Genomic DNA, 27,281 nt, shown 5'->3' with positions numbered 1-27,281 from the left:
TCAAGCACAAACCTCATTTATTCCAGAAACTTGTTTTCAGTTCTATGTGGAGAATGTAAGATATAAATGAATAATTAGGGTTGAAGGCAAATTTTTGAACAGTAGATAAATATTATAACATTCATACAGTCGGCAGTTCACTAGAAATGAAAAAAAAATCCTCCTCCAGGCCTACTTTTCTATCTGTAGTTACACACACACACACACACACACACTTTCTACTTTCTATCCGTAGTTACACAGACACACACACACACACACACACACACACACACATGTTCACCCAGAATCACCATTGCAATGTGTGTAAAAATAAACTCATTATCTTTCCTCCCAATATGTATTTTCCTTCTTTATTCCTTACCAATGATGTATTCGTCCCCCCAAGGTGAAAGCAGTGCCATAACACTCAACACATGATTTTCAAAGCTAAGTTGTTGGTCCTATTAAGATAAGGCCAGAGAAGAGAAAATGATGAAAGTTTGCTATTTGGGGAAGTCTGAGTACAAGGAAGGTAGAAGACAATAATTTCTAGCTGAGTATTCAGTTCAGAAGCTTCCCAGGTGGTATATCAATATTACATTTGATTACTTTTCCCTCACATTATTTATCATCCCCAAGCTCCTTTCTATTGTTGCTAATCCTTTTAACATTAGAAATGGTATACAGTGTACTGTGTACTTCACCTTGTTTTGTTTATTTGATTATGCTTGTATTTTTCTATAAGTATAGTGAATATTATGAGTTATGTCTATAACCGTCAAAAAAGAATTATCTCTAGATTGAACAAGAAAATTTAAGTTCATATAAATTTTATTATTGGTATCTACTTAATTACATTATTTGATATATCTATATCTCTATATCTCTATCTATATACCATATATATATGCTAATTTATTTTTGGGAAAGACTACATAGTTATAGTNGGCAGACAACGTTGTGACACAGAAGAAAAAGGAAAGCCTCCCTTGACCACGTTTGTACTGTGAAGTACTGTGTACTTCACCTTGTTTTGTTTATTTGATTATGCTTGTATTTTTCTATAAGTATAGTGAATATTATGAGTTATGTCTATAACCGTCAAAAAAGAATTATCTCTAGATTGAACAAGAAAATTTAAGTTCATATAAATTTTATTATTGGTATCTACTTAATTACATTATTTGATATATCTATATCTCTATATCTCTATCTATATACCATATATATATGCTAATTTATTTTTGGGAAAGACTACATAGTTATAGTTTCCTCATTTATTAGACTATAAAATAGTAATTTACTGTCCTCATATTATTGGTCTACAATCAATTAAAATTATGTTTAAGCTACATTTGTACTACATGTCTTGCTAGTATTTTTTCTTATTCTACTTTATTCATTCTTGTAATATTTAGTGAGTATATACCATAACTTCTATTTATGTTTTTAAATTTAAACTACTTGATTATAATGCAAATAATCTAAAGCAATGCACTTTAAAATAACTTGAAAAGGCTTGGCTAAATTAAAAAGTCTGTATACTGATAACATTAATGCTAATCTAGAAAATTCAGTACTAAAAGCCAAAAACAACAAATTAAATTTTTCTTTTAAAGTATTTCCTTTCCTCTCTAGTTTGTTTTATGAGATAATATAGTTCTCAGTATGAAAGGGAAAATATTTCTGAATGAAACCAAATTCTTACCAAGTATGAAAACTCTCAACATATTTGTTTATGGTTTTCATATTTCAAATAAGATCATATGTGAAATCAACAAACAATTACCTCAATATCTTATCAAGAAATTATAGCAATAATCTATCGAGGGCATTAACATGAGATGACTTTGTTTACCACCTTCTTTTGATTTAAAATGACTTCTTATAAGGTAGTCATTAATAATTAATATATTTTTAGTTTTGAGTTTGATGACATACAAATTAATATTTTTATGTTAAACTAGTACAAAATACTTTTAGAATGATTCCCTCAATTTCTTGCTAATGTTCCATTTTTGAATTGATAACATCGATAATTTTGACTTCTGAGTGAACAATTTATAACCTAAGTTATACTGATGAAGAGAATTGTGGAACTAAAATATGATGCAGTTTCTCTACTCTCTTCTATTAGTACTGACTTCTAGATCTTTAAATACATATTTTATACATATGTAAACTTTAAAGTTTCTTAGTGTTTTATTGTGTGCAAATGTAGTGAAATAAATTTATTTATACTTAAATATTCTTTTAGGATTGGAAGCATCTGTCTTTGAAGGCACATTATAGATTTAACATTCTCATGGGTGGCAGAGTAAATAGTACATTTGTATATCCTACTCTGTGTCTTCTCATTTTATGTCCTATTCAGGTCTCTATACAATTTTTAGAGATATAAAATGTGAAATAATAACAATGGCAATAATAATAATGTGGACTTTAAAGCAATCATCTCCAAAATGGCAAACTTTCCTGACAAACAGAAATATGATGTTAGCATATTTAATCTGATAATGGTGTCATCTTGAGCATATGCCAAACTGTTGTGACAAAGAGAAAAAAAAACAGGCTTTATGCTTCGTTTGGCTTCAGTTGTACAGGTTATTCCACCCAGAGCAGGGATGCATTATATGCGCTGTCATATTTAAAATCTTTTCATTTGGCACCTAAGCCCTGAGGCAGAATTCCAACCAAATTGTAAGTAGGAGCGATGCCAACCTAACAGATGAACATCAGGTGCCAAAGCCAAGAGTCCATGTTCACATAGCAAATGTGTTTACCCAGGGCAGGATTCCAGTTATGGATCTTTAAACAAATTCAGAAAAACCGCCAACATGAAGAGGGTACCCCATTTTCAATTCACCCCAAACAAGGATTAACCTTGAATTTACTTTTAGAGGTGAAACTCAGCCACAAATGTCTGTTATCTTTTTATGCTGGAGAAAGATTAGGCAGTTTCTGATTTACATATTTAATTGCTCAATTGTTATTGTTTAATCTAGTGTTTTGCCATTAATCCAAAATTTTGTATTGATTTATTTCATGCTGAATTATGGTTTATCAATGGCAAAGTGGCATAAACTACAGGGCTAATTTATAAAGAAAATGAGTAAGGATTTCCTAAATACTCCCACAATATTTGCCCAAAGCTGTAAGTATGGCTATAAATCAGAATATGCTTCTGATCTTAACAAGAGTAAAAATTAGTACTTTATGGTTCATTTTATTCATAGAATGATAAAAAAGTGTCAATGGAATAAGTTGCAAATATTATATTGACTCGGTATTGTGATTCTTAAGAGATATGAACATTTTAAAAATATATAACTAGTAAATGTTTTAAAGAAAACTATTTTGCAAGCACTGCTTGCTAAAATGGATTAATTTAGAATCCTAGTTGAAGTTTAATGGATGCATACTAAAACTTGTTCAAATTAAGCCTGACTCATCAAGGTAGTTAAAACAATTACACATTGGTGTTCTCTTTGCATTAAGTTAGCAAATGAAAGGGGCACCAAATTTCAAAGAATGTTCAGTATTTAAAGCCCATAGTTCAAAAAGAAAATATGGATAAAGGAGCATCATTCTTTGAGCTGTTTCCAGCTTGAGAACAAGAACTCTCAAAAGGCAGAAATGCTATATAAATAAAGCTTCTAGATGCTTAATATTCCATATAAAAGCAAAAATAATTCTAATCTCTAGATTGTTTTAGTAGATTGTCACAGCATAAGATGTAATTCAAATGAAAACCTTTATAATTTCATTAAATAAGCAAGTTATGCTAATTATAAAAACATTAGACAACTTAAATATACACAGAGAAAAATGGCTAAGAATTTACTTCAAGTCTGACATTGGGCTTTTTATATTTTGTACATATTTTTATATGTGTGTACATTGAAATGAACTCAACCTGAAAGCTGAGTATTGAAATCTGTTTTCTTAATTACAATATATCAGCGCCCTCTTTTTATATAAAAATGATGATTTTTTAATGTTTACAAGAGCTTGTAATACAAAGGAGGAAATCTTTCAATTTATTGTTCATACTTGCCTATCTAATTATTCCTAATGACAAAGGATTGTAAATGTTTATCCTTGGGTTTTATCCTTGGGTTTATTTTATTTTATTATTATTTTTTATCGTTGTTCAAACATAGTTGTGATAAATAATAACATTTTCTGATCATAATGTAGTGTTTTTGGTCTTGTGGGGAAACTCATGCTCAAGTACTGTTGGTGTGTATTTGAGTTAAAGTCAACTTTCTAGAGGTCAATTGAAAATATTGAGAAAAATGCATAACATTTTCATAACAAAAGATTTAATGTAACTATAATTATAATGTGTGGCTTTCAAGTAAACAGTATATTTCAAGACATTTAGATTACTTTCAATTGTGCTTCTTTAAAAACATCTTTGTAACATCCTTAATGTATAGCATAGAGCACGTCTGAATGTTTTCTTAGGTTCTGAAGCTGAAGGTGGCATGAGGTGATCAAATATAACACATTGTTTCAATATTTTCAATTGCCCTCTAGGAAGTTGACTTTAATTCACACCAACAGTGCTTGGGCATGAGTTCCCCTCAAGACCAAAAACACTACATTATAGTCAGAAAATGTTATTATTTATCATCTGACAAGAAATAGAATGCCATTTAAAATTTATTTCTGTGATAATCAATGACTGAATTATTGGGACTATATTTAGTTTCATAATTTGTATTATGTGACTTTATTATTTGAATATAAGATTCAATGGTAGAAAGATTAATTGTGTTCAATTTTCATCAGTACCTGAAACAATTTCTCTGACATAGGAGGCACTTATCTTCAACTATTTTGCATAAATTATCATTTCTTGTATTGTCATTTCTGTTCTTTAAACACTTTTCTATGAAAGTATTGAAAAGAGCCTGTGTATGTTGATTTAGGGCGCGGGGAGCATTTAATTGTAAAGTTGTTAACTCCTTGTCTAGTGTCAAAATAAGTCTCTTTTTTTCCCAATTACCCTAAATTGTGTTTGTGGCATTTTGCCTGCATCTTTCCTTCCTTCTCTTCCCCTCTCTCTCCCCGCCACCTCTCTCTCTCTCTCTTAATATATTACTTAATATATTAGGTAATAATATACTTAATATATTAAGTATGTTATATATACTTAATATATTAAGTATATTATTGTTAATTAATATACTTAATTAACAATTAAGTATATTGTTAATTCCAATATACTTAATTTATATATATAAATTATATATAAATATACAAATATTTAATAAATATATATAATAAATATACAAATATTTAATAAATATATTATATATATCCATCACTGGGAATATTTTTCTGATAACATGTTAGGTAAATAATTTCATTTTCTCTTAATTTCTAACCTGTTATCTTAACATTACTTATGAGTTAGCTCTTTTTTCCCTCAGATTAAGTTATGTATTCATCATATATATTAAATATCTCAAAAATTTTGGTCATATTTTTTCTTTACTTTTTTAGTTTTTAATGTTTATTCTATTGCATGTGTTCCCATTTTTCTTTCCCCGGCTCTTATATCTGCATCTTTTGTTCTGGTTTATTGATATGATTATTTTTCCCATGCAGCATATAGTTTTATCTCAATTAGTAATGTGTTTTAATATCTGGATGCCTAAACAGTCCTCTATACATTTGATTTCATCTAGATACTCTCTAAACTAGTAAAATTTGTAAATATTATTATATGTACCACATTTTCTTTATCCAGTCCTCCATCAGAGGACACTTTGATTATTTCCATGTTCTGGGCACCATAAGTAATACTGCAATGAACACGGGGGGCATATGTCTTTGCAAATACATATTTGCAAGATTTTTGCATAAATACCTACAAGAGGGATTGGTGGGTTATATGGTAACTTTATTCTTAATTTTTTGAAGAATCTCCAGACTGTTTTCTATAGTGGCTGTACCCACTACTGGAAAATTTCCATTCCCACCAGCAGTGAATGAAGGTACATTTTCTCTAGAACCTCTCCAAAGCTTATTATCATTTGTTTTGTTGGTAAGAGCCATACTAACAGGTAGTAACTGATGGTAGTTTTGATTTTCATTTCCCTAGTAGCTAGTGAGTTTGAACATCTCTCCAAATATCTATTCATCTTTTGTATGTCTTCTTGGGCGAGTTGTAGGTTCAGGTCCTCTTGTCTATTTTTCAATTGGATGATTTGTTCAGTGCTAAGTTTTATGAGCTCTTTATACATGTTGGATATGGAACCTTTGTCAGAGCTATTGTTTGTATATATTGTCTCCCATTCAGTTGGTTTCCTCTTTGTTTTGTTGTTCATTATTTTTGTTGTGAATAAGCTTTTTAGTTTACTTTTTGCCTTGAATTCCCTTGCCTTTGGAGTAAAATTCATAAAAGACCTCCATGACCAAGGTCCATAAGTTTATTACCTATGTTCTATAGTATGTAATTTATTGTTTCTGATCTTATATGTAGGTCTTTGATCCACTTTGAGTTAATTTTTGCACGTGTGGACAAACTGCAATCTAGTTTCATTCTTTCATATGTGGCTTTCCAACTTTTCCACCATCATTTATTGAATAGGCTTTCTTTTCTCCATTGTATATTTCTGGCTCCTTTGCCAAAAATGATGTGCTCATATACATGAGGTTTTATATCTTGGCTTTAAATTCTGTTTCTTTGATCTGCGTATCTGTTTTTCTGCCAATACCATGCTGTTTTGATAATTGTAGGTCTGTAGTATAATTTGGAGCCACTTAGTGTGATGTGGTACATATACACAGTGGAATACTACTCAGCCATAAAAATAGGTGATATACGTCCCTTGGTGACAACATGGATGTTCTTTGAGAACATTATGCTAGGTAAAATAAGTCAGCCATAAAAATCTAAGTATCATATAATTTTACTCATATGTGGGATATAAAACTGAAACTCATGGGCTCAGACAGCAATATGGTTGTCAGAGGGAAAAGGGTGGTTGTCAGAGGGAAGGAAGGGGAAGAGGCCCACTATATGGTTACAAGAGACGGTTTGATTTTGGGTGGTAGGCACACAGTGAAATATACAGATCTAGTATCATAGAAATTTATACTTGAAACCTTTATGATATTATTAACCAATGTCACCCTAATGAATTCAATAAAAACTAAACAAATAAAAATAACTATTTATTATAAACAATTGTTCACCTTATTTTTCATTGAACATGTTTTGAGTTGTTTTAGCCATTTTTTTCTTCCCTAGGCATTTGACACTTATTATGAGGGAACTGTTTTCATTCCCTACTTGTTTTTTAAACCAAAGTTAATCTTTTGGTTAGAAATTGAATGGGTTAAAATCTCTATTTTGAGTCAACATAGGACACATTATTCAAATGAAGTGCATTTTGTACATAGGGTAGGAAGTTAACTCTATCTGTTGTGTTAGCAAACCTGGAGCATTACTGAAGTTTTACTATTTGGACTATGGAAGATTTAGAATGTCATGTGCCTGTGTTTGCTCTGTGCTTCCCTCAATTTTCTATGTGCTTCCTACATTGTAGTTAAAGATTCATTGGTCATGAGTTATATATAAATATTAGGCTTGATGTATACCCATAAATGTACATAAAATTCTAGATGCATAAACATTTGGCTATAAATATCTAAAAATAAATTTCTTCATCCTAAGATATTGTTTTCCAATAAAGAAAAGAAAAATAATAATTATAAAATAATAATTTAATATTTCTTTGAAATATTAACCACATAATACAAAGAAAATGTATTATGTGGTTAATATTTTTTCATACAACAAAAGTAATAAAAATTAACAAGGAATACCTACTTTTCAAAGCCTGTTATATTAGGCACAGAATAAGCTATCTTACAGAATAATTAAATGTCAAGCCAAACAAATGCAAAGTTTGTGTGGCTAACCTATACCTTTCAGACAAGGACACTGAAACTGAGAGAGAAAATAGACTCCCGTTCACATACAGGACTTTTTTCAGGGAAGAGGGGAAAGAACTGGAGGAGTCTGGAACAGCCATTAAACCATGATGGAGGTCTGACCCTTTGAAGAAAAATAAAGGAAGTGCACTGTGTTCTCAATAACATTCTAGCAAATCTATCAGTCAGTCTTTGAGAAATGGTCCAACTTCAGTAGCTCGCCATGCTCAGTCATTGCCTAGGAGCAACCGTGGGAAACATGAAGTCTATGTGAGAATGGGTCCTGGAACTCACAGGTCAGTAACTGGGCTGCTGGTAAATTATGCGGGAGATCAGCTAGGTATACTGTCATGACACCCTGTGTTTTCCGTTCCAATCTAGACACCACCACTAAATTTCTTCTATGCTTAATTTCTGATTCTTTACTGAAGGGTAGGTTAAAAAGCTCCAGAGTCGATTGAGAATGAATATGTGATGTTATATGACTAGAGTTCATTTATAGTGTAAATAATGTATAGTTTAAATAAATTTAGTATGGATGTGTTTAAAATATATTCCTAGTAAGGAGGATCCCCTCAGTTTTGGTGACTTAGTGTGACATTTAAAAGTAAAAGCTCTTCGTGTATTTGGGTAACAAAGTGCCACAAACCACCTTTATGCTACATTTTTAAATGTGTTTAATGTATTACTGATATTTTTTTCTTTATCAAGGATTTAAAACTATCTAAAAAGCAGCTCTAGATGTTCTGTGATGAGATATTGTAACTTCTGATAAAATAATGTAGTTGCACTCTCTTTTAAATAAGAATTCAACTTTATAACTCAAGGAAGCAGAGAACTAAATGTGTTTCTCCAGAAAAATCACTATATATAAACAATTTTAAAGCAAATTGACCAAGAAACATTTAAGAACTAGTGAGTTCTAATCATGGCGGGCAGGGCACTCTATGTTTCCAGTGTAGTGCAACCTGTCTAGTTCCTATCTCCATTCTTCAGCCCTGTGGGAGAAGGGATGACAGGAGGCAGGACTACGGGGGTGCCATTGATTCAAAGCACCAGAAAAGACAAATTATGGCTTTGAAGTGAACTAGTCAAAGAAATGAATCGCCCTTGCTAAGGTGATAATGGCTGATTGCTGTGTGATAAGCAATCCCATGGAGACTTTGTTGCTAAGAGCCTGAGGTTGGGACAAACCATTAGGACAGCTTCTGTCTGACAGCCTGAATTCCCTGTGAGCCAGAAGAACACATTCTAATACAGGACTATTTTTAATATTAAGGTGAATTAGGATGATAAATTAAATAAGATTTAAAATTAGTGTACTCCATATATGTTGTTATTTTCTTATGACCTTGTTCTAGAATAATTATAGTCTCTTCTCATTAATTCCAATATACTTAATTTAGTATATATTTTAATTAAACCACAACAAATGGTTCACAACACCCTATTGATAACTATGATAAGGTCAAATATCTGACTTATTGAAAAGCACTCTCCAAAAGGCACATACATGTTTGCAAACTGGAATCTTGAACACACATAACTGTGCACTTAGAGGGGAGTTGCCAAAAGACAAGGAGAGAAAAATCAAACTGAAATTCTTCAGCAGAAGCTAGGCAGAAACTTCTATGTTCGCATCATGTATGTGGGACAGAAGTATGTTATCCAGTAATCGTATACAAGGCCTAGATAAATTATACGACTACTGTGTATGACCTTTTTCACAGTGATTAGGGTAAAAAAATGAATTGAAGGGGGAAATGACTATTTGTCATTACTATTTGTGGTATATTTAAAAAAGAAGAAAAAAAACCCATGAAGGCTTATAAGAAGTTGCTCTCTTTTTAGTATTCATAACTAGAGCTAATCTATAGTTTTATCCAAATATGTAAATTCCATTTCATTATAACATGACAATATTCAAGAAGAAAAATATTGGAACAGTGCAAAAGTATAAAGTGCATCAATCTGAAGAACATTAAGTTCCTATTTACATAAAGTATAATATTAAGATAACTATGCATTTATACACTTGAATGAATGATTAATGTAGACTTTGATTGCATGTCTTTGATAATGGAATTCAGTGAAATATGGTAGAAAGAGCTTGGGCATTGTAATGACATTGATGTGGAGTTAAATTTTTTATTTACTGTGTATTTATTATCTGGATTTTGTTAAAAGTCTGTGGTTCTCTAAGTTTCTGTTTGTCCATCTATGCAATGTGTATCATTATACACATTACTGTAAAAATTAGGGAGACTCTATGTCATATTTTGAAAACATCAAGTCATGTAGTAATTATTCAATAATTCTTTCCCTTCATAATGCTGAATAAGATTCCAGGTCACTTTATAAGCTTATTTTAAAGTCACTCTCTTGTTAACTAAAGCTTTGAACTTCAGCGCTATAAAAGGTGATGAGTCCTCTGTCACTGCTAATCTAGTTTCTTTTAAAAAGCTTACTTCATGAAACTTGTTTCATTTATTACTGTCCAGTGCTATGTAAAAATTTGAAATATTATGGCAAAATTACATCAAAAATCAATATATTATCTCACTAATAACCATCTAGTAACAGCATAACTAAATGGCAGACCAGTCACCAAGTCCCACACTTATACACTAGATTTTTATGTCATGACCATTATATGTTGACACCACTAAATCCTATTGTGAATTCACAAAAATTGAATTTTCATGTATCAGCTGGTCCAAAAAAATATTTTGAGCTATTGCATAGTGATATCATCCAGCTAACATAGAACTCATAAATTTTATAATACTTCAAACAAATAAGATATGAAGCAATAATTAGGTGTGCTGAAGAAGCCAAATCTTCAGGCTCAGTGGCAAGAAATGGTCTGTGCTTCCATTTCTTTAGGTTCTTCAAGCCAAAATTTCCTTCCCAAAATCCAACTATTGTATCAATTTTTCAAATAGCTTTAACAAAAGCTCAGAAAAATTTATAGATGAAAGATCTGCCTTTAAAACATAATTTTAATTCTTGAGTAAACAAAAGACTGCTGTTGATATTGTGGTACTGAAAATAAAATATTTTTAGAAGGGATTTTATATAATCTTATTAATTCATTCAGCAAATGTTTATTGGAAATGGCCTATGTTCTAGGTATACATATAAGCACTGATACATCAACAAACATTATGGATAACACCTCTGCTCTCATAGCATTCATATTCTAGTAGAGGTAAATAAAAAATAATCACAAATACCACATATATGCACACACACAATAATACATGAAATGCTTTACGTTGGAAGGATAGGATGTCATACAATACAGAAATACAGTTTTGGTACAAGTTGTGTTGAGAGTTAGGCAACTTGAAATAGATTGGTCAGAGCCAGCCTTACTAAGTTAACATTTGAGCAAAGAGTTGAAGTAAATGAGCTTAAAATTCTCCATTTTTCCTTCACCAAAATGAAAATATGTAGAAGTACTTTGAGATAGTCTAAATTTTCTTTTTATTCTTTTATCTTCCTTCATTACATAGAAGTTCAAATTTTGCAAAGAACGAGTACTTCTGAGCCAAATAATATTTGTAATGGCTTAGGTAAATTGTTTGGTTTTGATTCAAATTCTAAGGTAACTCCTTATATATTATTCTTCTGTCAGTTTTCAAATGTCTTCCTCCACAGGGCTCATGAATAACAACATATATTTTTAATCTCATATATCTAGATATAACCTCATATCTCTAAGTCATGAAATTTGGCAAGGTCAACCCACAGCACACGAAGAATGCCCACGGCATGAAAGACTGAACAAGACAACTGACCTGGTTGATTTTGTATCTGTTGGCAAACTGGGGACAATATCTTAACAAAACATTAGCATCTTTATGAAGTGATATTGCAGATAATTATTTTTGGCATTGATAATCAGAAAGCAAAATCCATTTCACACAAGAAGCTGGAATTTTTGTTTCTGTTGTTTACTACCAATAATATTGTTGGAAATAAAAATAGCTGAGAATTTGGCCTCTCTGGATTAAATTAAATAGAACATACCATCCATTAAAATCACTATTATATTTTTTTTGTTTACTTCTCACTGAGCATACCAAAATAAAGAGTTAGGTGCCTTTAATGTATAATCAGTGAAAGGCATTATTATGAGAAAAATTATTTAACTTTAAAAGAAATTATTTTCTAATATAAGCTCAATGTTAGAAAAGACCAGCAATCAAGAAGACTCGTCTATGGGTTTTTGTTTTACCTTTTGAAAACGACTTCTCTAAATTTGAGAACCCAATGTAAGGCCTCAGTTTCTCATCTGGAGCCTGACTTTACTCTTTCTTCTCCTGGACTGTGGGAACTACATTGACAGGAGGTTGCTTCCTTGACTTTGGTCAGATGTTGCACCGTGACACTGCTGTGCATGATGCTATATGTGAGACTGTGAGAACAGGATTTTATATTTCACATTTCCAAGCTTTATTATGTTGGCTTTAGCCCACATTTCTTCAGAAAGAATCAAATATTGAGTTGACAATATGCCTTATACATTATTTGTTTTATACTAATAGTTATCTAATTTGATTTTGTAGCTTCAAGACAATGTATTCTGATTTATCTTTTCCAATTTAGACATCTGCAATGGAGTGTTACATATGAAAGAACAACATCTATTAAATTTATAGATAAGTAGCAAGACATTGTATCTTGTAATCTTTGTGTATTCCCGATGCTTGATATACTGATATTACATCCTTTTCATGTGTTTGCTTACTAGGAATACACAGCCCAAGTACTTCTTTGAAATAATCTACTGTTTTATCTTTTATCTAATGCCTGCTGGATGAAACATTTTTTTTCTTTCATCAATGAGATAAAAAGATTTTCCATGTATTATATTTGGTTTAAAGAAACAAACCAGTATATTTAGGAGACTGAGGCAAAAAAAGATATATCCCAGAGTACTCAATGAGTTCTGCATTTTTAACAGAGTGCATATTACATATGAGATTGAATCACATTTTACTAAAATTTGACCTTTTGTCTTGAGAAATGCACAGGAGTATATAAAAGTAGTTGTCATCAAGGTAGTGTTTGGTGTAGATGTCTAAAATTTTGGTGAAAATATAATAATAAAAGAAATTAAAGATGAACTTTAAAGTTACTTTTGCTCTTTATGACACCACCAAGCACTTCTATTCTTTTATATGTGATACCAGTTATGAAATCACAATGTATAAAAATATCAACTTTTAATTTTTGCTCATTTTTGATAATTACATGATAGCTAATTTTAGTAACTAAGATTTTTCTTTAAGTCTCCAAAACACAATCTAACACTAGTTAAATTTAACATTATATATCTTCTGAAAAACAAAACTATTTATTTGTGAAAAAATTTATATGATTTGGCTTCTAGCATTCTAGTCGTAAAATAGTAAAAGTTTCAGGGTTGGTATAATTTTTTTAAAAATTTGTGTTTGTTTTTTTGAGTATGAAAACAACCAAGAATGGTTTCTATGCTCTCTGGTTCCAGAGCACAGTGGGCCTGTAAAAATATGTCACGTTTAATGTTCTCTAAAATACTAGCTCCAGGCACTAGCCATGCGCCATCCCTTTTGTCTCTTTCTGTGATGGCTCCACCCACTTTGCATTGTCTTATATTCCATTGTGGAATCTTTGCTTTGGAGAGCTGTTTTCTGAGCATGACACGCAGATTCCCTCTTTGTTTTTGTTGCACCCTGCTCATCTGTTTGAAGTTCCTTGCTGGAGCTCATTTTACATCAGGGTTTTTTCCGATGTTTGTCACAGCAAAATGGTCTCCACCCACACATATATTGCCAAGGGGTCTCACTCCTAAAATCCAACATATACTGATAAAGAAAAAAACCATTTTGTGTTCAATGATCTTGTATAAAATGGTTGATCCTTTTATTCTCTCCAATCTATACTTTGCATCATTATTTTCTTTTATAGTGTAATCACGTACAAGGCAATAATTCAACAACATGTTTGTCTTTGAATATTACAATTAAACTATTAATAGATGTCATTTGTTGTTGATGAGTTTTTTTGAGGTAAGCTATGTGAACTGATTTCGTACTCAAACCTGATAAAGAGGGAGCTTAGTTGTCAAGAGCGTTATATAATTGGCCAATAGTAGCACATTCATTAGTATGTCTAGTCTACATGAAGAGTGGGTCCTTTTTTGTTATTTAACAGGGACAAATTTTTATTTAAAATAAAACAATCAGAAAAACATAAGTTCGCTCATTATGTTCACCATTATGCTATTATATTTATTTTCAGGTCTAAAAAACCTCCCTTGCCTAATACAGATCTGAGAAGCACTGTACCTCAGCTTTCTCATTTCTAAGATGGGGATTTGTTAAAAGTAAATATAAGCACTTTTTGAAATACTCTTTCAAAATATAAAATAATATAGAAATGAAAGCTGATGTCCAGATCTTTTTTTTAAGTCTATTACAACATTTTTTTCTAAATATGTCTTAGTTGCTTGGCTACACAGTTTAATTCTCATTTGTTTGCTGAATAAATATTTATTGACATTCTGTACTGTGTTTCAGAATAAGTTCTGGGGATATAACAGTGAACGATTACAGATAAAAATTCCTGTCCACTGTAGTGATAAATTCAAAAAAATAATGTAAAAAGTCATTTGAAGCATGCATATATCAAGTGATAAGATATGTAAAGAAAAATAAAGTGGCTAGAAGGTTTAGTGAGTGATAGGACAGTGGTTTTTTTAAAAAATTTTTAATAAAAGAAACCAGAGAGAAACAGAGAGGAATCAAGTAGAACAGTCAGGAAGCTGTTGGCCGCTGGCCAAGTGAGGAGAAATGATGGCACTGACCAAAGTGTCAGCTGCCTCAGTGAGAAAGGCCAATTTTCAAAGGGCTTTGAAAATAGAGATGACAGTATGTGCTGCTGGGTTTAATGCTGGGGAGAGAACGAGAGGAGTCTGGAGTGTCTATACAGCTTTAGGTCTAATAAAATGGAAGAATGGAGCTACCCATTACTGAGATACGGAAGGATCCTTGTGTGTGTGTGTGTGTGATGGTTTTGTGTGCACGTATTAGAGGGGGAGAACTGGTAGAGTTTCTTTTTTTTTTTCTTAATATGTTTTATTGATTATACCATTACAGTAGTTCTATTCCCCCCCTTCAATCCCCTCCACCCACACCCTCCCTCCCCCACCATTCTTCCCCCCTTAGTTTATAACCACGTGTCTCAAGTTCTTTGGATTCTATATTTCCCCCACTATTCTCGCCCTCCCCCCTATCTATTTTCTGCCTACCATCTATGCTATCTTCTGTGCCTTCTCCCCTCTTNTTTACCCCTTAAACCGAGTCCAGGTTTTTTTTTTTTTGATTCCACACTTTTCATCTCTCTGGAAGCTATGGCTCCTTCCTACTTTCACTGGTTGAACTTACTTTTTAATATTTCTTATGTGAGTTATTAACAACCTCTGAATTGTCTTCCTGCTTCTCCTCATTACTCTATTCAGTACCTCTCAAGCACTAACATCAGAATAATACCTTTGAAATGCAATAGTGATTGTATCATTATGCCATCTGTAGATGTTCAAAGATTTTTCTTTCCTTCCCCTACACATTTTCTATCCTGAAATTTAATATGTACCAGAATCTGACTTCTCAGAGATGAGTCTTTTAAGCTCATTTGCTGTCCTTGCTGCTCATACAGTACATTTTTGAAATTGAATTTTATCTTATCACAGAAATGACCAACATCATCCTTACTCTTCAATTCAGATTCATTTTACTAAGCTTCATTTTATTCAATATGTAATTCTAATTCTCTCTCCTTAAAGACATTCCCCACTCCCTCTAACAATGCAATTAATCTCTCATTTAAAAAAGTTTTCATGCTAACTAGTTATGTCTGTAAGTTTTAAATTTTTTCCTTCCTATAAAATGATTGCTCCAGAGAAGATCCTGCTTGGTTAGAAAAGATAATCCTTTGTAGCCCTGACTGGCACACTCAGTGAGTTGAGCATTAGTCTGTGAAACAAAGGATCACAGGTTCAATTCCCAGTCATGGCACATACCTGGGTTGTGGGCTGGCTCCCCAAGAGGAAGCAAGCGAGAGGCAACCACACATTAATGTTTCTCTCCCTCCCTCCCTCCCTTCTTCTGTCTCTGAAAATAAATAAATAAAGTCTTTTAAAACGCAAAGATAATCCTTTGAGGTAAAGATGGACACTTTAGGATCAAGGGGTGCAAATTGCTGCACGACACCGTAGCAGACATGGCATGTTTGGCCAGTGCAACTATACCAGTGCAACTCCTGATGCCAATAAATTCTTCAAATAATGAATCGTTTCTCTTTTAATCTGATTTGCCTCATTTGACTTGGAGAAGTGATATTACATGTACTATCTATAAGATAATATTACCTTTAAAAATAGAATAGGTATTTCAATCTCCTATGCACGTATGGGCACTCATACAACAGAACATTTTCTGTGAGTGTTGTTAATGGTTGTCTGTCTTGAGACAAATGATCACACCCACTATATGGAGGTAAAATCAGTTTGGGTGGCGATTTATTTTTCTTAGATAACAGGCCTCATGGTCAAAAGGAAGCACACACTTAAGTGTTAACCAGGAAGAAACTTTATTTCAAGAATTATTTTAAATATCTATTCTTATCACCAATGACTTAGTCTAAGAAGAGTAAAAATCAATAAACCCATTTAGGGATGGTGAAAAGACAGAGTAGATGGTATAGTTGGAGAGATGGGGAAGATGGAAAGATATTGCACTATTCTGAGAGTAAAAAATATCCAATGTCCTGCAGTTTTAAATGTTACTAGGACCAAACTTGAAGGATGTAGCCTTTGAATTAAACCCCGAGTTAAAGATTCTAACTTGAAAGTATGAGAGTTCTGGGAATGATTGAGGTCAAATTTGTTGGATAGAAATGAGACGTATAATCCTGTTTAGAAACAAACTCAGTAATAAGAATGCTACCTAAATGGTGTGACTTAACGAAAGCAAACCTCATGCATTGCAGGTGAGAATTTGTGAGCAGAAGGGCTTACAGATGCCTGCCATCCTCATTCTCTGGACTACAATGGGGGCGCACTCTCGACCCGCAGCGTAACCAGAAACTGTGCAGGGCTGGACACAGTGGGCTTCTCTGCCAGCAGGGAGACCTTATCTCTATTTATAGGGCAATTTGACAGATTCTCAGAAGTCAAAAATTATTAATTTTGGCACCAAATAGCCTGAACTGGGGGATCAGATCTTTAAATGTGTTATAGAGGATATCAGGTGCATAGAACGTTGAGACTCCTGGAAAGGTGGGTTCAGTTGAAGTTCCTCAACTACCACATCGTCATGAAAGTGTCCCTGAAATCATTTCAGTCCCTGAAATCTCACTGTCTGAGACAAGACAGTCCTGCTTGTCTCTGTAATAAGTGACTTGATGAATTGTCAAAGTCAAGATTAGTGACTTGTTATCTTGTCCTAGCTGCAAGAAGAAGGAGAAAACCATCAGTAGGATGGAATGTTTCATCTACATTATGCCTTTCAAATGAATCTATTTCACATCCTTATTGACCTCAACAGGTAAAAAGGCTTGTGGGTGGTCACTCACTGATCATATCGTAGTTAGAACTTTGGCAAGCAGTGAATCTTTTTGTTATCCCATAAAAGGAGAGAGAAAAAGAAAGAGAGAGAGAAGGAGAGAAGGAGGGAGAGAGAGAAAATACAAAAGAGAAGTTAGACGGAAAGAGGAAAAAAGATAGCCATTAGGGAAATGCAAACCAAAACTACAGTGAGATACCATCTCACATCTGCTGGGATGACTACTATCAATGAGAACAGTAAAGACAGGCATTGGAGAGGTTGTGGGGAAAAGGGACCTTCAGTTATGGCTGTTGCAGGAATATAACGTGCACAACCACTATGGAAAACAGTATGACAGTTCCTCAAAAACTTAAGAATAGAGTTACACTGTGACCCAGCAACCCCTCTTCTCCAAATCTACATACAAAAAATGGAAAAATTTACTCAGAAGAATAAGCAACCTCAAGTCCACTGCAGCCTTATCCATGGTGCCAAGGCATGAAAATAATGGAAGTGAACTTTTGGGACAACACAGATGGCCTGTGAGAATATCATGCTTAAGGAAATGTCAGACAGAAAAAGTTAATGACCACATGATTTCACTGATATGTGTGATCTAAACCGAAAGCAACAAAGAACAAGAAAAACAAGCAAACAAAAACTCAGGTACAGGAAACAGTATGGCGATTACCAGAGTTAAGGAGTGTGGGGGAGGCAGTAAAGGGTAAAGGGGGTCAAATACATGATAACAGAAGAGAATTCGACTTTGGTAGTGGGCACGAAATGCAATACACAGAATATCATGTATCATAGAAATATACACTTGAAACCTATATAATGTTACTAACCAATGTCACCCCAATAAATTTTAAAACGTAAGAGGAAAAATTGACTCACTGTATAGGTGCTTTTGGGAGCTAAAACATCATCTTTTGCACCAACCTTCTAAGTTCTTTTAGCTGGGCTAATAATCTAATCACCAGTATTAATTAACAGGAAAAATATGTAAAGTTTATGACTGATACACATACTGGTTGAATCATAAAAATGTGACCCTAACACTTTGGTCAGTTGAGGTTTATATGCCAATTTGAGCAAAGAAAAGAGGAGACGGATCTCAGAAATGTCAAAGGAAATTTATAGGTCGGTGAGGAAGAGCAGAACACATAGGGCATGTAAATTCCTGCCAATTAAGAACGAGGGGTTCACAGGTGTTCTACTTAATAGGCCTCTGCTTGGAGCCTTCCTGTCTGCCATTCTAGGATGGAGGTGCTAGAATTCCTTCCCGGAGATGTTCTTTTCATGTGAATTTCTTGGATAGGAAAGGAGGAGAATCAAAAGATCTTTCTGTGTCTCTTTCCTTAACAACCAGCTTAGAATCAATATCTCGAAAGGCACAGTTTCAGGGGTGACAAAACTTTGGTTCCCTTCTGTATTCTAGTTTTAATTATGTATAGAAGAGACAAGTAAATGGGAAGATTAGTCAGATTCTAGAGATCCAGATTTTTATTCTGCTATGCTTGAATTTCCCAAAGTAGATACATTATAAAGGGAAATACTTTCTAACTTTAATCACTTCCTTACCTTTAGCTCAAAGTTTTGTATCCCTGGGCCAGAATTTTCCAAAGTACACGTTGTTGAAATTTTTGCTTTATGACCTTCTAATATCAATACTTTTTTATTGAACACCCTGTGGGGAACTCCATAGGGAACTAATACTTTACTTATGAACTAACTGTCCAATTCTACTTCTATGTCATACCAACAATCCTCAGAACTTTACCTTTTGATGATTTAACTGGTTTATCCAAGATGATTACTTCAGCAACATGTCTTCACTGGAAAATTCTGATAATTAATGTAAGCAATCATTAAAAACATAATATTATGTATAGGGAGGTAATACAATTCTGCTAAAGTACAATAAAACAAATTCCTTTAATGACAAAGATTGATTTATCAGTTTATTTTAAAATCCTGTTTTGTTATCTTTGTTAAGCTTTATTTTGGTTGTCCCCAGTATTTATGTTATTTTCCTTTTTAAATTTTTTTATTTGTCTCAGCCACTAGACTCTTCTCTCCCTACCCTCACTCCTTTCCCCAACAATCCCTACACTCGTCCATGTCCAGAGGTTTTCACCTTTTTCTCAGTCCTTTCACCCACCCCCGACTCCCGACAACTGTCAGGCTGTTCTCTATGCATCTGTCTCTGTTTTGATTGTTAGCTGATTCTTATTAGATTCCACATATGAGTGAAAGTATATAGTATTTGTCTTCGTCTGACAGGTTCATTTCATTTAGCATAATGTTCTCTGGATCCCTCCAAGCTGTTGCAAAGGGTAAGATTTCTTTCTCCTCCCACCCTCCCTCCTCACTCTCTCTCTCTTTCTCCCTTTCTTTCTCTTTCTTTCATCCTTATTTCCTTCCTTTCTTTCTTCTTTCTTTCTTTTTCTTCCAAGTCGTATACTATTGTATACGTGATCATTTCTCTCATCAGAGAAATGCAAATAATACACACAACAACTTACTTGATTACTCCAACTGACGTATGATAGGCTCCTTAAACTTCTTATGTCCAACAGAACTCATGATCTTTCAGATACACACCTCCTCTACTGCAGTGAACCCTATCTTGTTTCACAAGTTAGATAGCCATTCAATCACCAAGTTTTGTTGATTCAACCTCCTAAATATCTGCCGAATTTGTGCACTTTTTTTTGTTCCAATGATGTATCCTTATCTAAGTTAGTGTACTACAGCTAACTTATTCACACATCTACTGATGGACATTTGGTCTGCTTGCAGATCTCAGCTATTATAAATAAAGCTGCAAACAACATAGGATATTTTATTTATTTTTTTAATTTTTATTTAACTCTTGTTCAAGTACAGTTTTCTGTCTTGTATTCCCAGCCCTGCCCCCTCAGTGCTCCCCACCTCCCTCTCCTCTCCGCCCCCCATCTTAGTTATTGTCCATGTGTCCTTCATACTTGTTCATGTGAGTCTTTCCCCTTTTCCCCTGTGATTCTCTCCCCTCTGGACCCTGTCAGCACGTTCTGTATTTCAGTGTCTTTGGTTACATTTTGCTTGCTTGTTTGTTTTGTTGTTTAGATTCCTGTTAAAGGTGATATCATATGGTATTTGTCTTTCACAGCCTGGCTTATTTCGCTCAACATAGGATATTTTAAATTATTCTTTTTTTTTCTTTATTTTTATTTAATTTTTGTTCAAGTACAGTTTTCTGTCTTATAAATTATTCTTTATTGTAGGATTGCTAAGATAAAATGATTTTTCAGTATTTGTAACTGAATTTTAGTTGCAAGTTTTCTATTTATGAGAAATGATATTTATCTTAGCAAATATTCCTCACAAAAATATTTAATATCTACTTTAGTGTCAATAGTACATTCTATCTGAAACATGAATATATTGACTTTACAAAATGCCATTCACTACTTCTCTGAAAATACTATAGTATATGAGCAGACTAAAATTTATGGATTACTCTTTGTCAGCATTTTTTCCTAGATATTGTTTAGCAGGATGTTTAGGATTATTTTTTAATTCAGTATTACTTATTTCTTTTAGTGCTCTTTGTATACTTTGGATGTGTATGTAGTTTGATCAAACAGAAACTTCCATAAATTAAAAATTTTAAAATGAAGATATTGGAACTACCTAAAATTCAATATGACATCAAAAAGAATCAATCAATAATGGCCTTTTATTTGAGTGTCTTGTTCATTCATTTGTTTCTGACATAAAGCCCTCAATATTCATTGCCTCTGATATGCATTATTTAAGACACACTGCATTTGTACATCATCACTGAATCCTTTAGGTATGGTTTCTGGCAATTAGATCCTACTTTAGAGAGTTGGAGTAGTTACTGAAGCACCATAAATTTGTAGAATTAACATGACTTAGAGATTAGAGGAGAGAAGTATTACTGTTTATTTTTAATAGCTATAAAATTTGTTTAATATGCCCTGGATCTAGCACAGGTAAAGCATATAATGCATATTAATAACTCCAAATTTTTTTAAAGATTTTTGTTTATTTTTTAGAGAGAGGGGAAGAGAGAGAAAAAGAGAGGGAGAGAAACATCAAAGTGTGGTTGCCTCACTCACGCCGCACACCAGGGACCTGGCCTGCAACCCAGGCCTATGCCCTGACTGGCAATCAACCTGCCAACCTTTTGCTTCACAGTCTGGAGCTCAATCAGGGCTGAATTTTAATTTATAATATATGTACAGCTATGCATCTATAAATGTAATATAGTATCATTCATACATATAACTGAGTTTCTAACTCACGTGAGTTAGCATTGTCAATACAAATTAGGTTATGTTAATTCATCCATTGTCCCAATACTCATATACAGAGAGTCATGGTTCGTTTCATGGTATAATTGTTTTTTAACATGCTTTCAGGTTCACTTTCAAAACCCAATTAATGAAAATGTGTTTTTACTCTATAAAGTATTGTTTGCATTGTGAGATGATTGGATTCTTTCAGATTTTTTTGTTTTAATCATATATCTCTTGTTGCAACAGCACTGTTTGCAGCTGAACTTAAATTTGGATTTGGAGAGTTAAATGCAATATTTGAGAATATAAAGACCATTGGGGTACTCTATTTTAGAAGTGGCAAGTGGGATTATTTAATATATAAATGGTAACTCAAGCCTTCAAAGTAGATAATCTCCCAGACTAGGGATTGCAAATCTGTTTTCATATAAGAATCATTTGGGGTACTTTATACAAACGTAGTTCCCTGTGTAATAGACACATGATATCCTTGACCTTCAGAGGACCAATCATAACTATGATGTAAAAGACATCCCTGTGGATGAAGTTAAAGATCAATGACTTGAATGAGATTATATGGTAATTGAAACTATGACTCCAAATGAGGTCCCTGAATAAGGACAGCTAAAGTAGAAAGTAAAAGGGCTTAGGAACCTTCCTGGCATTCAAAGGATGGGTGGAGGTGAATGAACAAACACAGAGGACTAAGAGGTTAGCAGTGAGGAAAGAGAAAATCCTTCAAAACAGCCTCAGGAACCTAGAGAGGAGTTTTCCCCAGTGCTCAGTGCTAGAGGGGAATGCTTTTGGCAGTGCTAAACGCTGCTGAGAACCTCCGTAGGTATAACTGAATACTACCCAGCAATAAAAATAGTGAAAGTTTAGCACTTGAGACAACGTGGATGGACCTAAAGTATATTATGCTAAGTCAGACAAGTCAGGCAGAGAAAGTCAAATACTGCATGGTTTCACTATCTGTGGAACCTAAAAGAATCAAACAAATCCATAAACAAAACAAAACAAAAATAAACTCCTAGAAATAGAAAACAAAAAGATGATTGCCAGAAGGGATTGGGTGTGGAAATGGGTGGAAAAAGTGAAGAAAGATACAGTCATTAATATTGTGATGAATCTGCCCGGTGACAAATGATCCCTAGACATAGTGACGTGATTGCCTTGTAAGGTGTTATATTGTTCACCTGAAACTAATACAATATTGTATACCAACTACCCTTAATTGAAAATAATAAAATCAATAAAACATAAAATAAAATAAGGGACAATGCAGAACTTAACTGTATTGTTAGAACAAAAACTAGATTGAAAAGGCTGTAAAAGGTGATTGATCTTTAACAGGAATGTAAACAACAAAACAAACAAGCCAGCAAAATGTAACCAAAGACACTGAAATACAGAACAGGCTGACAGGGTCCAGAGGGGAGAGGGGAGAGAAGCACAGAGTAAAAGGGGAAGGACTCACATGAATAAGTATGAAGGACACATGGACAATAACTAAGATGGGGGGGCGGAGATGGGAGGGGGTTGGGAGCACTGGGGGGTGCAGAGCTGGGAATACAAGAAAGAAAACTGTATTTGAACAAAAGGTAAATAAAAAAAGGAAAAAAAGGTGATTGAATAGCAAACGTGGACGTTGGTGAAGGTTGGTTGTGAAGAGGACGAAGTTAGCACAGGAAGAGGAGTTGTATCTTTAAAAGGTGATTTTGTGTTTAGGACAGAAAAGACAAGAATATTTAAGTGTTGAAGGGAATGATTCTCTGAATTAAGATAAACAAGAAGGGAGGTAAGAAAGCAAAGACGCATGTTGTCATTATGGATAAAGGTGGAAGTGGAAAAAGATTAGTTTTGCTCTGATTATTATTTGGTAGTTTTTACTTATTTAATACCTAATACATGATGTATTACAGTTAGACTAAGGGGAAAAGAAAAAGAAGAATGAGACACTGACATATGCCTATCCTCAAATTGGATGTGATGATGTGGAAAAGACATGCCTGAATGAGTTATTTTGATGTGACAGGGATGATAATAGATACCCAGGGTGTGGAAGAATTCAGTTCTCGATGTTGTGCAAGATCGTCACAAAGAGGAAGCAGCTTAAAGACTGGAGTAATGAAGAAAGAAATTGAATAAAGGCATTCATTAGATGAAACAAGATATTAATAACTATTTTTAATATCTGGTCACTGTCAACAGAAAATTAGAAACTGTATGTGCCTTATAAGCATTTAGTTCTTTGAACGCCATGTGGTATATATTATTATTCGCAATTATAGAGAGGAAACTCAGAGTCAGAGCAAGTAACTGTTAAGGGATATAGTATTTAAAGGGAAAATGCTAATTCTCTGAAGATTTTACTTTTCTCACTAATGAGGGAACCAATGTTATGACTAGTGCAAAGAGAATTCAGGTAGATTCCCTTACATCAACCACCTAAGAGCTGTGCTGTAAGAAGCAACAACTTCTCTTTTTCCTCTCTGCCATGGGCTCAGCAGCTGCAAAGCAGCAACCATGCATGAATGCATCTGCATCCATGTTGGGCAGGCTGGTGTCCGGATCAGCAATGCCTGCTGGGAGCTCTAGTGCCTGGAACATGGCACCCAGCCCAATGGCCAGATGCCAAGTGACAAGACCATCAGGGGCTCCTTCAACACCTTCTTCAGTGAGATAGGCACTGGCAAGCATGTGCCCAGGGCAGTGTTTGTAGACCTGGAACCCCCAGTCATTGATGAAGTTCACACTGCTACCTACCACCAGCTCTTCCACCCTGAGCAGCTGACCGCAGGCAAAGAATATGCTGCCAATAACTATGCCCAAGGACACTACACCCTTGGCAAGGAGATCATTGACCTCATCCTGGACTCAATTCGGAAACTGGCTGACCAGTGCACAGGTATTCAGGGCTTGTTGGTTTTCCACAGTATGGTGGGGGACCTGGCTCTGGGTTGACCTGCTTGCTGATGGAGCGTCTCTCTGTTGATTATGGCAAGAATTCCAAGCTAGAGTTCTCCATTTACCCAGCTCCCCTAGCTTTCCACAGCTGTAGTGGGGACCTGCAACTCCATCCCAACCACCCACCACCCTGGAGCATTCTGATTGTGCCTTCATGGTTGACAATGAGGCCATCTACAACACCCATAGTAGAAACCTCAATATTGAGCTCCCAAACTATACTAACCTAAATAAGTAGATAGGTCAAATGATGTCCCCCATCATGGCATCCCTCAGGTTTGATGGAGCCCTGAATGCCAATCTGACCGAATTCCAGACCAACCTGGTGCCCTATCTCCACATCCACTTCCCTCTGGCCTCATACACCCCTGTCATCTCTACTGAGAAAGCCTACCATGAACAGCTTTCTGTAGCAGAGATCACCAATTTGTTCTTTGAGCCAGCAAACCAGATGGTAAAGTGTGACCCTTGCCACAGTAAATACATGGCTTGCTGTGTATTGTACCCTGGTGATATGGTTCCCAAAGATGTTAATGCTGCCATTGCCATCAGGACCAAGGGCTGCATCCAGTTTGTGGACTGGTGCCTCACTGGCTTCAAAGTTGGCATTACTTACCAGCCTCCCACAGTGGTGCCTGGCGGAGACCTAACCAAAGTCCAGCGAGCTGTGTGCATGCTGATCAACACCACTGCTATTGCTGAAGTCGGGCTCACCTAGACCGTAAGACTGACCTGATGCAGGCCAAGTGTGGCTTCGTCCACTGGTATGTGGGTGAGTGCACGAAAGAAGGAGAGTTTTCTGAGGCCCATGAGGGCATGGCTGCCCTAGAGCAGGATTATGGGGAGATTGTTGTGGATTCTGTTGAAGGAGAGGGTGAGAAAAAAAGAGAGGAATACTAATGTTAAAATGTCACAGCGGTGCTTCTTTTACAGGGAAGCTTATTCTGTTTTAAACATTGAAAAGTTGTGGTCTGATCAGTTAATTCATAGGTAGCAATGTATGCTCATGTGCAATCACTGGCCTGTGATATAAAATATGATGCTTTGTTATAGACCCAACCAGTTCATTTCTCTGATGAACTTGAATAAACTATTCCCTGTCTTAAATGGGAAAAAAAGAATTCAAACATTTACTACACACACAAAGAAAGCCGAAAATGTATTTATTGATGCTAAATTGTGTTTATTTGCTTATTTTTATTTTGTTTTATACAAATTGCTACTTTTGTGGTAGAATGATTATCTCTTCACCAGATAGAATATGTATATCTTTGGACTATACACAGCATGAAACCTTCCTTCTTGACCACCCCTCATCAATAGATCAGATAACTGGAAGACTTGCTTAGCAATGATTGATTTTCCGTTGTAGACCTCCAGTAATATTTTGGTTCACTTAGAAGCTTGACACTTTTCCTCCAAGAGAATCTGACCATGTCTCCTGAAAAATCTAAAATTCACAAATTCACACCGGGGCTTGAACCAACCCATTCCCTTGTGCGTTGAGGGGTGGTGGGTTTAGTTTGCCCCTGTAAAATAATGTATTGGAACATAGACAGTTGGTTTTAAACATGCAAACTTTTACTTCTAGAACTTGATGCTGGCAAAACAAACAGGACTGAAGAAGGATCAATGCTACCACCTTATTTAATTAGCATGTTGTTCTGAGGGCTCTAATTGACCTACTTTCCATGAGTTTAGCTAGATAAGCATTTCTACTATAGAACTTCTTGTTTTGTTTAAGTGAATTAAGATATTGAACACAAAAATAGCAGATTTTGTGAAAGAAAAATGAATTGGTGTATCTATATTACATTTCTATTTAGCCCCAACTGCTTGCAAGTAATTACAAAAAAAGTGTTTAGAACAGCAATTGCTTACTATAGTGGTTAGAGAACAATATAGGAAACATCTGAAATGCATGAACACAAAAGATCTAGGCTACTTTATTACCATAACATTTACTGGATTTTGAGAAGAAGAATTTCTCTCTGCACATTATGTATATGAAAAAGTCAAAGGATGAGAATGCAGTAAATTAGGTATATACATTTTTTAATTTAAGCAAGTCAGAAAACATGTTTTTTATCTGTATACTGCACTGAATTTCAAGCACATCAAACAAACACAATATTAATCTTGATAAAAGCTGCCCATGCACTGTTTAATACCAAGTACATTCTCAGGAAACACAATGTAACCATTTGCTTTGAAAACTTTAGCCCTAGCTGGTGTGGCTCAGTGGACTGAGTGCCAGTCTGTGAACCAAAGGGTTGCTGGTTTGATTCGCAGTCTAGTACATATACCTGGGTTGCAGGCCACTTTCCCAGTAGCGAGCGTACAAAAGGCAACCACACATTGATGTTTCTTTCTCTCTCTTTTTCCCTCCCTTCTCCTCTCTAAAAATAAATGAGTAAAATCTTTAAAAATTGAAAAATGTATAATATTTTTGTTAAAGGAGGGGAGAGAATCA

The 27,281-nt window shown here is 34.3% G+C and overlaps 1 pseudogene; it reads left to right on the top strand.

Annotated features, from left to right (window-relative positions):
* Positions 1-24,348: 24,348 nt before the first annotated feature.
* On the top strand, positions 24,349-25,708 carry LOC118998707 (tubulin alpha-1A chain-like; annotated as a pseudogene).
* Positions 25,709-27,281: the final 1,573 nt, after the last annotated feature.

Source organism: Sturnira hondurensis, unplaced genomic scaffold, assembly GCF_014824575.4.
Source record: "Sturnira hondurensis isolate 20B ecotype Veracruz unplaced genomic scaffold, ASM1482457v3 Scaffold0014384, whole genome shotgun sequence".
NCBI lineage: Eukaryota > Metazoa > Chordata > Mammalia > Chiroptera > Phyllostomidae > Sturnira > Sturnira hondurensis.
The sequence above is the reverse complement of the archived record's forward strand: the minus strand, read 5'-3'. Positions and strand labels throughout refer to the sequence as shown.